Genomic DNA, 14941 nt, shown 5'->3' on the forward strand with positions numbered 1-14941 from the left:
AAAAAAGAAATGTAATCATTGCCTGATTTATGTAAGTGTAACCTCTCTGTACATCACCTTTACAATAACAATAAATCTAAGAAATGTTTCGAGTCTTTCTACAACATAAAAAAGAAATACATTGAATTTTTCTACTGTCAAATCTTTCAAAACGGGGGACAAGAAATTCACAAAACATTTTTTAGAATAGTGGCTAAAAATGAGATTCTGCTATGAGTAGAGCGGTACCTGGTACTTCTGGCACTACCCTTGTTGAACGGATCCCGCAGGGCGTGGAGAGAGTGGAGGCCCTGGGCCTCGTGGGGAGAGGCCCAAGCCTCGAGGCCCCTGCGTGCTGCCCACTCACGAGAACCTTCCACGTCATCAGTGGCTCCCGCGCGAGCCTTCAGTGAACGTTGCTCATTCGTGTTGCCTGCGACTCACCGAGTTGGCGGGAAACCGAACTCTCATTGCCAAGGACTCTGATCACAAAGCGCCAACCACTGTGAACCATTGCCATGGGCGCCCATCTGGGCAAGACTGGCCTTTGCCTGCCTGCGGCCATCCCGGCACACAAGGGGTCTAAGCGCCAAGCGCCTGCAGGCTGTGGACGACCCTCGGCCTCCAAGAGCATCCCTCTGCTCTCCTCCTGGCTCCCCATCTCTCTCCTGAGAGCCAGCAAGAGGGGATCGCGAGGCCCGCTTGCCCCTTTCACCAGGCATTTTCTCTCCACTCCACGAAGACGCTATCTGCTCCAGCAGGCCCGCCATTTCCTCCTAGGCCCGCTGGCTGCTGGGTGCCGAAAGACCCATCCAATGAAGGCTCTCAGCAGGAGACTGTGCAGCGGGGTGACCCCGAGAATCCACCTCCGGAAGGGCACAGCTTCGCCTCCTCCTGGGCAAGGAGCAGACCACCAGCTCCTGCCCACAGGCTCCGCCCTCCAGGAACGTCCCAAATTCCAAGTCAGGGGAGCCACTGGCCAACGGCCTCCAAGACGAAACCACCAAGGTGTCTGGAGACAAGCAAGGGTCCGTCTGTAGTCCACAACACAAGAGACAGCACTCTGACAGTCCTGGGGCTGGAAAGCCACCGCTGAAGCTCCCAAGGTCCTCGCCAGTGCTGATGTCTCAGGCCCCCAAGGTAGGGTTCCCTGCTTGGGGCTCCCATCAGTCCTTGGAGGAGAAACCGTGCCCTTCCTCTGGGAGGTCCCTGGCAAGCGGGGACATCGCTGGCAAGCCCGGCTCAAGCCTGGACGGCCTCTCTTGTGGATTTGGTTCCTCGCTTGCCATGGCTGAGCTGTGCAAGAGGCCAGGGCCTGTGTCTTTCCCCTTGCTGGAAGAGAGGTTATCCAAGAAAGTCAGGGAAGACTTGCTGCCTTGTCAGTCCAGGTCTTCAGCAGCTGCAGTGCCCCTTGACACCGAGGTACCAGCAGACACACATGGGGAGGCCTCTGACAAAGTCCACAGCTGCCCTGCCACCACCCCATGGCCCAAACATAGGGTGCAGTTTCAGATCCACCACAGCCAGCCTTCCTGTGCAACCTCTGCTGAGGCTTATGTGCCGGCCAGGCCGGAGCCCACTGTTCCAGTTCCAACTGAAGGCAATGGCCAAAGCTTCCTGCCACCTAGGGCCACACATACCACCATGGCTACCTCCAGCTGCACCCAGGCTACAGCCACTGAGCCTGGCATGGGCAGCATAGGGTCCCCAAACTCAGGGCCACTATCTGGCTTTTCCACACAGCCAGCTGCTCCAGGCATCAAGAGGCAGGGATTTTGTGCATTGGACACTGCCAGCTCCCCTAGGGCTTCTGTCCCCTCAGCCACAGACCCAGGCACAAATCCTCCTCAGAGCAAGGCCATTCCCACCTACTTTACAGCTCCAAGGGGCTTTGTAGGGTCTCCCCAGGCCTTTTCTGGTAGCTACCTTGTGAGTATGTATGGCAAGAGCCCTTTGTCCAAGATCCAGGCTTCGCCCAGTTCGGTTGCAGCCACCTGCTCTAGTTCCCCTGGCTTCCCCAGCTCTGGCAGCCCCTCGCCTGCCTCTGCCACCAGAGAGGCCAGCTTAAGCTTCCACCACACAGCAAGGCCTGCCTTCAAATTTCCCTCTGCCTCCCGCACCATGCCGACTTTGCGTGTCCCCCCAAAAGTCCGCACAAAGCTGGCCTTTGAGGACAAGAAGCCAGTCCTTGCTGCTCGCCTTGGCTCCTCCTTGATTCTAGGAAAAGCTCAGGCCACACACACCCATGCAGAGCTTGGGCCAGCCACAGTAACAGGCCAGAGAGCTCTGGCCTACTCTACACAGGCCACTTTGAGCTGTCAGGGGGGCCCAGCCTCCACCTTTGTGGCCCCTGCCAGCAAGCAGCCCTCCCTCGGCCGCCTCCTCAATACGGGCTGTGGGACCACCTCTCAGGCCAAGGACACCAGCACTGTGGGCTCCAGGCTTTCCAGCTTCTCTCAGGTCCCTTTGCTCTCGGGTTGCTGGGAGGCCTCAGCTGGCACCCAAGGCTTTGGATTCAGTGTGGCTGCCCCAGGCACCAGCTCCGCTTCTGGAGCATTCAGTGTCCCAGTCTCCATCCCATTTACCTATGGTTGCCAGCAGACTCTCTGTTGGAGCTTCTGCAAACCCACCCAAGGCTTCAGGAGATTTGGGCCTTCGGGGTTCGCAGCCCCATGTCTTGCCATTGGTGTGGCTCCACAGGGACGGGAGGCCCAATGGCAGTACACTAGCAAAAAGTAATCCCCACCCCCTCCCATTCCCTTCTCCCAAACAAACATCCCTTGTCTGAATCTGACCCCAAAACCTACCAGGAAGATCCTCGCACACTCTGGAGCTGCACAAAGCAAACCGAACCTGGACCTCTGGCTTCAGCCGGCTGAGATAGAGTTAGCAGCCTGTGCCTGTCACTTCTGGAGGAAGTAGGCACCTCGAGAACTCACAGATCTCAGGACAGAAGCCGATTCCCTGCATCATCAGAAATCCAGGTGAGGCAGGAGAATTACAGCAGCAACAGTCCATGTTGTTCATTTGCTCTCCTATGTTTTTGTGTAGTACAGAATATGGTGAGGGGCTCCTGCCATCGTCTCTGTAGCTATACGTTGGGGAAGCTCTGCTGGAGCTTGGGTGTCTGATGTGCATATTTAATGGATTGGGACAAAAGAAGTATTCCTAAATTTACTTGCTCACAATTATTTAAAAAAGTGAATGTCTCTGTATCGTCAATCTAAGCGATCAATTCATGACACTTTGGGAATGTGAAGGCAGCACTGAGCCCTGGTGATTGCTGTTTTTCTAACGTACTGTCTCTAACAAAGCATGTTGGGGTGATCGGTCCCCAGAGGTGTGTTTCTTCTCAAATGCCATGATGACTTACTTTCCATAGTCTTGGTAGACCTTGGCATGAGTCTCACGATAAAGACTGGGAAATGACTATTTACTTTGATTTTTTGATTTAAATTAACCCACGTGAACTTGGTCAGTTCTTTCATTTTTGAAGCCTACTTTTTGGGGAGTCTAGTGAGGTCCTTGGACTGCTCTGACAGTGTGCTTGGGGTGAATTCATTCTTCGTGCTCTTTTGTGCCTATGTGAAGCTCAGGCTGAAGTGGACATGTCGATTCTCATTTGATCTGAACCGTGAAAGCTAAAGATTTTATTCTGTACTGAAATACTGCAACACAATCTCACTTATTCTTAAATATTGTGAAACTGGGAATCTGCTGCAATATTGCACATTTATAAAAAGATCAGTTTTGGATACATTCTGGTAATGAAAGCATTATAGTACCAAAATAAAAATAAAAAAGAAAAGAAAAGAAGTGGTGTTCTTCCTCTGCCTCTTTAAGGATCCCCTTTATTCTGTCTTCCTGCATTATCCTCAAAGATCCCGTCTTGTGTCTTTCCACTCACTACTAATGACCCTGAATCTTGCTTTATCCTGATAGGTGCTGCTCCGCTTTCTCCTGCACAGCATTCGGAGTGTTCATCTCCAGCCTTCTCTACCATTTCAAATTGGTGACTCAAGACCTCCTGACAGAACCAGGGAAAGACCCTCCCTGAACAACAGGGGCTTCTGAAGCAGGCAGAATCCCATGGGCTGCTTCCTATTCCTCCTCTTTACACAGCCCCCTGCTCCTTTCAAAGCAAACCTGCTTCTCCGGGTTTGGATAGTCCAAGCCTGGTCCTGCGGCACTGTGTGATGCTCCAATGTGCGGATCTTGTGCAGAGGAACTGAATGGTATGTGAAGTCTTTTTGGCAAAGCCTAGGCCTAGGCCTGGGTCATTGATGAGCACAGTGGTGCCAGGTGAAAGCCACAATGCTGGTTCATGCACATTAATATGATATTTTAACATTCATGGGCTGGTTTCACAGATGTGATGTCTCTGATAAAGCATAGGCCTCCTCAGTCCCTAACCTGCTTACCAAACCCAATTAGGCGAGCACCCTCAGTGTGCATCAGGAGACCTGGACTGACCACCTATGGAAGTCAGACCTTAGGTTTCATGTCTCCTTCCCTCTCTAGATAGAAGATATTTCTTAGGACAATCTTTTGGATTTAGAGAATTTTCAAAGTTTTCATATCATGCTATAATTAGAAGTAACTTTCTTGGGTTGAAATCAGACCTTACTAGATGTCCCATGCTCTTGTACTCAACTCCAGATATTTGTTACATTCTTTGCATTGACGATATTTTATCATTTACAGCCATTTTTGTATTATTATATGTTAAAAATTTCTGTTGTACTCATGCCTTCCATTTCTCCTCAACTCGACATATTTATGATGATATGGTTTGGAACTACCAGTATTTTAAATCTTTACCTACAGGACTCTGGTTTATAAGTAAATCATTTTTGTTTGAAATTGTTCTTTAGTTTCCTTAGCTCCATCCTTTGTAACTCTACTAATTTGTTACAATATTCTTCTGCATGGAGAGCACCTTCAACGGTTGCTTACTATTCTGTAGAATTCCTTCGTCTTGGAAGCTAGATTTTATACTTCACATCTCCGTCTGCACTCTAGATAATTTCTTACAAGATTTTCTACAATGACAATATTCTAAAGGTTTACACATTCTTCTTACAGAGTCATTCTTTTGGTTGTTGGAAGTCAGATGGATTCCACGCATAAAAGGAATTCTGAGGTCTTGAGATCTGTCCATCCTGAAGGACATGGGCACCACAGAAGGCGAAGGAGATTACAAGACAGGAGATGCTGGATACCTTTACTTCAGCCATCACCCAGGTGGGGCTAGAGAGCTAACATGCATCTGCACATAGTGGTCACTTGCACGTTTGACTTTCTGTGTAGTGCAGAATTTGGTTACGGGGGTGGTTACATTTTCTAAGAAGCTGGAAATTAGGGAAGCTTCGCTGGGCCGTGAGTCTGATGAGCATTTCATGTTGTGGGACAAGTCAAGCATTTCTAAGCTTTATCTGCTCAGATAGACTTGAAGAAGTGGTTCTCTTCATATCTCTTATTCAGTGATAACAATACTCATGTATTTTGCTGCCATTACCCCTCACAATGACAATGAATCTTGCTTTTTCCCAGTAGGTGCAGTCCTCCTGCATTTCGTCCTGCACAGTAGTCAAGTGTTCATCTGCACTCCTCTGTACCAGTTCAGAACCTATAGGTTACTTGATGACTCAGGACATCCAGGCAGAACTAGGGAGAGACATTTTCTCAAGGACAGAAGACCTCCAGGCAGGTTGAGATGAGCTGCTTCCAGTTGCTCCTCTTTTCTCAAGCACCTGCTGCTGTCCAGACAACATCTGTCTCTCTCGGTTTTCACTGTGCCAGCCATGTTCCGTGGCACTGTGTGATACTCACGTGTGCTGGCCCTTTTCAGATAGACTGAAAGGTATGTGTGGAGGCCTGTTGGCGGTGCCATGTGGAACGGTCTCCAGTGCCCTAGGCTTGGCTCATTGAATGTGGAAAGAGGTGCCATATGAAGGCCACAATATTGGCTATAAATTTTGGAGTGCTGCTTTGACTTATATGCTCTGGTAACCATGCTATGGTGTTCCTGAGAAAGCAATGCTCTTCCCATTCCCCCTCCCCCCCCATTACCTGCTTAGCCAACCCAGCTATAGTTGATCCCACCCAATATATACCAGGAAACCTGTACTGATCTCATTTGGAAGTGAGACCTGAGTAGATTTTCATTGCAATATTCTCTTGTATTTACAATATTTTCAAAATTTGTCTACTATGCTATAATTACAAGTATCCATTTATGTTGGATATTTGTTACCATTTTTTTTGCATTGGCAACAACTCACTAATTCCATACTGTTCTGTAGTAAATATTTTGTTGGAAAATAAACTTTGCATTATACATTGCCTTCAGTATTAACTCTGGAATTTTGTTACAAAAATATTTTACACTGACAGTATTTTAAATGTTTGCATTCTCCTTCAAATATTTAAGTCCTTCATGTTGGATATCAGACTTTAGAGTTCACATAATCTTTGTTCTGAGCTCTATCTGTTTGTTATAATAATTTTTCACATTGGAAATCTTTTCAAATATGAGTACCCTGTGGTTCCCTGCCCACACTGTCTAGGCCACTGCCACTCACCTTCATCAACTTCATGAAATTTGCTCTTTTCTAGAAGGTAGACAGCAATATAGTCAGAAAGTGTCCCTTCCCTACCTTCTTACCTCTCGGCTGGGGCACACTCTATCCCAGGGGATGATATATACATACATAGCACTGTGACCATCTTTTAGAGTAGGACTAGGCACCCAGTGTGAGGTTCAGAGACATCTTGTCTAACGCCTCTGGTGATATGAGATTGAGGCTTCTGGGGAAAAGGCCTCCCTTGGACCATGGGTCGCTTATCTCATGCAAACCTGGCATAAATTTCTCCCCACAATACACCCTTGAGGGATTTGTGGCCCAGGCTAGGCTGCCTGCAACTTAGTGGCCAGGCAACTCTGGCTCTCACCTGGTGAGATGGGGGCAGTGAACAGCTCACAGGATGGCCTGCAGGCTCTCAGGAGTGCTAGAGCTCAGGGCTCACAGGGATCTTTCTCCTCGAGTCTCAGGCCTCCACCTTTGCTCTGGCTACTCACATCCAAGGGGTCCTGATTGGCAGAATTAATCACCATTAGGTATGTTAGGAATGTTTCCAGGTAGGGAACCATGCCCTTGCATATAACTTGTAGGATTGGGTAGCTGATGAGCAAGGCCCAGGGCCTTGAGAGGAAACTCTGCCTCTATGCACCTGGGATGGCGCCTTTACCTGGACACCTTCAATCATCCCACTATAATACTAGGCAGAGCTTGATATGGTTGCTGCTGGAGACATCAGGAAAGATACTCAATGAGTTTGGCAACCCCTTTTTAAAATTTTTTTGGTCAGCTCTAGAGATAGAACTCAGGGTTCCGGGGGGGTTCCTTACCTTTTCCCTCAAGGCCTGTGCTTTAACACCAGCCGACAGCACCACTCCCAGCTTTTATAATTAATTGAACATAAGACTCTCAAAGATTTGTCTGCCTAGATGCGGTTCTAACACTGAGCCTCAGATCTCAGGCTTCTCATTAATTAGGATTACAGGTATGAGTTACTGCCCACCCCAAGGCAGGCATATGTTTAAGGAACCTGGATGTCCACAGCTCCAGCTGTGGTCCAAGCCTGGGTCCTGCCTGGCCATCACAGCATGGCCCTGTCACTACCCTTGTGCTCACCCTGGCCAGGATTGTGCTAGCATTGAGCAGCTGAAGCAGCTACCGATGAGCTGCATCTATGACAATATACTAGCAGAAGAGGGTTTTGGGGCCTGGGTCAGTGTACAGAGAAGGCTCAGCTGGGATGCCAGGTGCATTGTGAGGCACTTGGGAAGTGAGAGTAGGCTGTCCCAAGGATGGGGTCCTGATGTCTGTACCTGGTTCATTGTGATACTACGTAGGGCCTGCTAAGGGTAGGGGTGGAGGGGAAGGCAACAGGCTCTGAATTTCAGGGAGACCCCAGGAGCGACTTAAACACGCCTCGTGTTCATTTCATATCCAACCATGGCCTTACCTACAACCTGTCAGGTAAAGAGTAAAAGCCTCCATACCAAGAAACTCTTAGGGATGGCTAACGTGCAGAATTACTTGGCTCTTGGTGGGCAGAAACCAGGGAAGATACTAAGCTGAGATTCAGGAGTCAGGAAGGCTGATGCTGAGGCCTCCTTGCTGAGCAGCCCTGCTCCTACACTGAAGGACCCCAATTCTATGAGCCTCAGTTTCCTTCTCTTTCATGTCTCTGTAATCTCTCACTCAGGTGGATGAGCAGGAGAGGAACTGGTTATTAACTAGGATCCTTTCTCTCCTGTGGTCCATACAAGGAGCCCAGAAAAGCGCAGCTTCAGCACACAGTTTCTGGAAGCCCGTAAACCTGGCTCCTACGCTGGGGCCTCCTTTGGTGGCCTGATTTCTCCACAGGTCAGGGGAGCAGCCTCCCAAGCATCTCCAGGGATTTCCAGGATCACCTTGGCCTCTACCAGCCAAGCCTTACCCTCAGCCTCCATCATACCTGAGGCCCCCACAGGAAGCAACCAGAGCTGTGCGTCAGGGGTGAGCAGTGACTGCTCCTCCATGCCTGGGTACCACAAGCAGGCGGGGAAGCTTGTGTCATCGGGGGAGGGGGGAGCGTGCATGGAGGACACAGGACTGGTTTACAGAAGCATCATGGTAGTTTGGGTAACCTGGTGTCCTCAGAGACTGCATCCTTGGCACTGGTGACCATGGGAGATTTGAATGTGTGGGCATGTGAGATTCTTGGTCTGTCATAGTTTATATGGATGAATAGTAGAAGGTAAAATATGTACTGATTGGGAGGAAGAAGGTACTAGGTGGATGATAACTTTTTTTTTTTTACCAACATAACAACAGCTTTATTATAACATTATAATATGCCAGTGTAAAGTGGTGGGCTCTAGACCAGAGTTTCCCAAAGGCCATCAGGGACAGGCCATAAAGAATTACTTGGGATCTCAAAGGCTGGAGGCATAGCTTAATGGTAGACTACCAGCCTGGCAAGGTCAAGGCCCTGACTTCAAACCCTAGTACTGACAGGACGGAGGGAGCCAAGAAGGGAGAGAAGATGATTTGAAGCTTTCTTCAAATGCAGATTCCTGGAGATGAGGGTGAGAGAGCTGTAGCATTTATCATCCCATTGATTGTCAGGAGTGATCTGCCTGACGTTTCCCCCTAACTGCTGTGTATCCATTCTTTCCATTGCTTCTGCAGCTCTTCTCGGTTGGATGGATGCATGACCTTCCCCAGGAGAGGAGGGCCATTCTTTATTCTAGGATATGCAAGTAGTTGTGCTTCCCTGCTAGCTGGGCCAACAACAGGACATTGACAAATCATAGACCTGGAAGAACTTGGACCTTGTAGAGCCCTTGGGAAGGTGACATTAGTGCAACTCAGGTCATTTGTGTGTGTGTCTGTGTGTGTGTCTGTGTGTGTGTTCACGCAAGCTTATGCGTGTGCATACATATACAAAGGCCAATACTAGGACTTATGAGAATAACCTCCTTGAATATGGTTATGACCTTAAAATTCTGCTTCTACTGTTGTCTAGTCATTGTTTAGTTTGTTCATTTCTAGTGTTTATAAGACCTTCTGTCATTTGGTGTGGAATAGGAACTTTATGGGATGATGGTGGACTTTTGTACAGGTTGGAAATGCTGCCACCCCTCTCAACCTTGATGAAAAGATGGCCTGTCCATGCTGCACAGAACTACTGTGCGTTTCAGTTTCACTGAACACTGAGCACTGCCCTAACACAGCCTCGAAATTCTTGCGATCCAGGCTGAAGGTATCATAAAAAAAATAACAATTGCAATCCAAACAGCAGAGTAGGACTGTTCAGGCCCAGTCTTTTCAGGGAAACAGCCACCATCCTGAGGGCCAGGAAGGTGGATAGGAGAACCTACACCTCGTAGCCTCTACAAGAAGCCAAGACTTAGTCACCAGGGGAGCTCTTCATGGGGAGAAATGCTGCTGCTGAGATTACAGAGTGAAGGAATTGTTTGTTGTTTGGTGCTGACAAGACAATGGAACAGGACATTTGGTGAGTACACTCAGTGAGGAATCCAGGCAGGCATCACAAAAATGGTTTGCAAACAAGGCACTCAAGCAACTCCTGAGGAAGCCCAATCTAGTTTTCAGAGTGACTACATTGTTAAAGTCGATGATCAGTTCTCAACAACTGTAAAGTACAGAAGAGAATGGCTCCTTTACAGATATCAGAGTTTTGGTTTTTTTTGTTTTGTTTTGTTTTTTTGCCAGTCCTGGGGCTTGGACTGAGGGACTGAGCCCTGTCCCTGGCTTCTTTTTCCTCAAGGCTAGCACTCTGCCACTTGAGCCACAGCGCCACTTCTGGCCATTTTCTGCATATGTGGTACTGGGGAATTGTACCCAGGGCCTCATGAATAGGAGGCAGGCACTCTAGCCACTAGGCCATATCCCCAGCCCGTGATATCAGAGTTTTGATGAAAGCAATCCTCATAGAAGCCCACACATTGGGCTGAGTAGTCAGAGACAGCAAATCACTTGATTCAAATATTCTCAATGATGTGATAAACACTTGCGATGCACAAAGAAGTCCAGGAAATTAAGAAGAGGTCATTTCAGCAAGCAAGGAGATAAAGGGAATGCATGAAGTTGTGTGATAGCAGAGACTATGTAGACTTCTGAAACCAGACTTTTACTGTTCTGGCTATGTTACTGTAGGTTTAATATATTCACTGTCATTCCCACCATAAGCTGGAAACAAAAAGAACATTGAAAAATAAGAAAAGCAGTAATTGTAATGTTTTACTACATAAGTCCTCCACTGAAATGCTATACCCCGTGGTCACTGTGAACTTCTTCCCCCAACAGTCCAGAGCCTCTCCTTTCTCCCACATATTCTCAATTCTTTCCCTTTATTTAGTTCTGTATATGATTCAGCATCTTGCCTGTCTTTCAGGTGTGTGTGTGTGTGTGTGTGTGTGTGTGTGTGTGTGTACATGCACATGCCCACTCACGCGCATGCGTGCTACTTCTGGGTCTTGAACTCTGGCCCTGGGTGCTGTCCTTGAGCTTTTGCACTCAAGGCTAGCATTCTGCAACCTGAGCCAAAGCTCCACTTCTGGCTTGGAACCACAGTCCTCAGATCTCAGCCGCCTAAGTAGCTAGGGACAGGTCTGAGTCACTGAGTCAGCCTCTGTCTTCCAGGCTTGTACTTTCCCAGTGCCTTTCTGCAGGCTTTTTCCTTGTTAATTTGTTGTCAGTTCATACCATAAGCTTAGAGCACCAAGTTTTCACCCCAAAGGAAACTTTCACAATGTTTTGTATTTATGCTGTCCAATTGCTAGCTCTAAAGGGTCAGTTCAAAACTAAAAAAGAGGTTAAATACATTTTGCCAGGTACACTGAAGACTTTCCCTCATCTCATTTTTCTTCTTCATTTTCTTGAAGTATTTCTTTGAAATTAATTTGAAATTGCTCTTCTTTTTCCCAGTTGAGAGGCAAAACTTTGGCTAATTTCAGGGTGCCTTTCTAAATGGCCTGTGGCCACATTTTTGAAATGCGAATGTCAGCATAGTACCCTGGCTCTCCTCAACTCTACTTCTAAGTAGTAAATATTTACCTTCTTAGGTACCTAGAGGATTGCTATTTCTTTGAATAAAGAAAATTAGCAAACACAGTACTTGTCACTTTTAAGGAAAATGACTTGAACTGAAAGCATCACTTTTCACCTTACCCTACCTAACAGCCACCTCTTAGAATTGTCTTGGCAGCAGATGCCTACACCATAATCTCCCCTCCTTCCCAATGAACAAGTACTTTTGAAAAGGAGAGCTCTAGACCAAGGCCACCTCATATGTGTGGCTGAAGGAGACTTGGTTGCCCTTCCTAGGCTTTACTGCTCTGGGATAAATCCTCTTGGTTAGTGGAGTTTGCCCTTTCTGCTCTTTTTCTTTTCTTACAACAAAACAAAAGCTCACTTTAAGAACTGGAATCACTGGGATTGCGAGCTTCCAAGATGCTTCTCTGGAGACTCTTGGAACTCAGCTAGCACACTGTGAAAAGCTCAAGCCACACAAAAAGGGTGAGTGTACCTACTCCAGCAAAGAGGCCCACTGAATCCACAGCACACAGCTGGCATACCTGCCAGCCAGAAGGAGCATTGAGCCATGCTGGCCCCGTGAATGCCCAGGTAAGTAAAGCTGCAACCACATCACAGGGCCCTGACAAGTGGCCCAGCAGAGGGTGGGGTGTGTGTAGAGTGAGGGGGTAAATGGACATCTTCCCTAAGCCTCTAAATTTTAGGATAATCCCCACCCCATCCCCACATTAAAGAAATGAGGCCAGGAGGCGTGATGCAATCACAAGAAAAGAATCTCCTTTGATTCTATGGGGCAGTTGAATTCCTCCCCCCCAATCCGCTGCCTTATCTGCCCAGGAGCTTCCTTTTGCTTCCCTTTTCTTTTACCCTTTTGTGGAGCTTTAGCAACCTTTTTCTTTCTTTCTTTTTTTTTTTCTTGGCCAGTCCTGGGGCTTGGACTCAGGGCCTGAGCACTGTCCCTGGCTTCTTTTTGCTCAAGGCTAGCACTCTGCCACTTGAGCCACAGCCCCACTTCTGGCCATTTTCTGTATATGTGATGCTGGGGAATCAAACCCAGGGCCTCATGTATATGAGGAAGGCACTCTTGCCACTAGGCCCTATCCCCAGCCCAGCAACCTTTTTCTTATGTTGTTTCTTTTTGTGCTTGAATTGGACTTGGACTTGAACTCAAGACTTGGGGGAGGGGTCCCTTTGCTTCCTCACTCAAGGCTCAGTGGAGCCACACATCCCATTTTGGACTTGAGGGATTCATTGGAGATAAGTCTCAAAGTCTTTTCTGTGGGGTGTGGCTTCAAACCTGGATCATCAGATCTCAGCCTCCTGAAAAACCATAATTACAGGTGTGAGCCACTAGTGCCCAACATCTCTAGAGGTGGGAAGCCAGATGTCTATACCAAATGTACCACCATCCAAAGGAGAAAAGTCTGTCACTACTGCTCACACATGGACTCCTAGGTACTCAGGCTGAGATCTGAGGGTCAAGCAAGCCCAGGCAGGAAAGTCCTGAGATTCTACTCTGAAATTAACCACCAAGGACCAGGAAGTGAGAGCTGTAGCTCACAGGAAAAGTGCTAGCCTAGACCAAGAAAGCTCATGGACACCACCCAAGCCCTGAGTTCAAGCCCCAGGACCTCCATCCTTTTTCCCCTCAAAGGAAAAGAAAAGAAAGGAAAAGACAAGAAAAGAAGCAGGATTTCTGGGAAGACAGCCAAAGAGCAGCAGAGGCCTAGCTAAGCTCCCTCTGACATCCCAGTTTGACTTGACTGCTCCAGAGAAACTGGTACTCCTAGGAACACAGGTCAAGGAAGTTAGAACAATATAGGTATTCTGGCCAGAAAGGAAAAATCAACTTTGCTGGCCTGAAAACACAGCTTTGAGCTGAGGGAAAGTGTCCCGCCACCCTGCTGGTACTAGTGCCGGCACAGCCCCTAGCAGTCCATACACCTAAAGCACACAGTGGCAACCAGGAAGAAATCCTCCAGATGGTGGCAGACACACACGGATCACAGGCTGAACACGGAAGGGCCGAAATCGCAGAAAAACGTGAGTACCCCAAGAAAGACATTCTTACTCGGTCCACAGGAGCATTTGGAAGGTAGCCCTCCCTCATGGCCAGATCAAAGCGCCATCTCAGACTCTGGCACTGACCAGGTCGGCCTAGACTGGATCTCAAGCGTGCCAGGTGAAAGAGAGGACAAAGGGGCCATCTTTGAAAAAGGCAAGAGTGACTGAGTGGTGAGAGCCAGCTCTGCCCAGGAGAAAGTTAGCCCCCATTCCCTCAGGCAGGAGGATCCTTCTGAGGCCAAGGCTCACAGACTCAAGGAAAATCAGCCAGAGGTGCCCATCCACACCTCGCACTGCCCCTTCATGTCCTGCCCCACTGATGCTGCAGCTGCTGACTCTCCAGCAGCCGCAAAATGTCTAATCAAAACACAAGGGGTGAGCAGCTACCAGCAACTCTGAACAATCAGATGGAGAGAAAACAGTTCCAGGGACAGATAAACAGCCCCTTTACAGATGAAGCCCAACTCCCACTAGCCAACAGAGCTGATTTCCACAGACAGCTCCACCCAGAGACAAGGTCTCCCTGCCCAGGAGGGAGGGAACTCTCCCAGGTCAAACGGCTCTCAGCCATGTTAACCAGGTTGGGAGAGCGCTGCCCTGCTGAGTCCACAGCCTAGTCACAGACAGGCTGTAAGGCAGCAGCCCCACAGCAGATGAGAGGAGCCATGGTTCCCCAGATTGTTCACTGTCCCCAAACTTCAGAGGACACCCAAGTCCTACCTGCAAGCTGTTAAAACTACAGAGCCCCAGGACTTAATTAAGACGGGAGGAGGGTCAGAGTAGATCCACCCCCTGAAAACTGAAAGCAAATCAACCCAGCCAAGCAGCAGGAAAATAGACTCTATACCATCCCATGAAAACCACACACTGGAAAGAGGCCACCTAAACAACGAAGACTCCATTTATAAACCTTGATTTAAACTATTCTACTTTTTATATTTTCTGTTTTTTATTCTCTGTTTTATTGGGGTGGTTATGGTAATGTTTGTTATTTTGTGTGTTTGTTTTCCTGTATTTTTCTTTGTTTTCCTTTTCACACTTTCTATCTTTAAAATTACTTTCCCTTGAGTAACACCTTTACTCTTGTCGGATGACTCTCCATTGTTTATTATTTTAACCTCTTTCCTTCTACTGATTCTACTCTTCTCCAACTTTCCACTCCATTGACCAGGTTATCAGATGGAGGGTATCCCTGTTCAATCTCAGTGAGTCAAAGGGGTTCATAAAGAAATCCCGCAAGTACAAAAAGAACTATATATAAGAACAAAAATTACCCTGATGGTTAA

The sequence above is a fragment of the Perognathus longimembris genome, chromosome 15 (assembly GCF_023159225.1).
Source record: "Perognathus longimembris pacificus isolate PPM17 chromosome 15, ASM2315922v1, whole genome shotgun sequence".
NCBI classification, from domain to species: domain Eukaryota; kingdom Metazoa; phylum Chordata; class Mammalia; order Rodentia; family Heteromyidae; genus Perognathus; species Perognathus longimembris.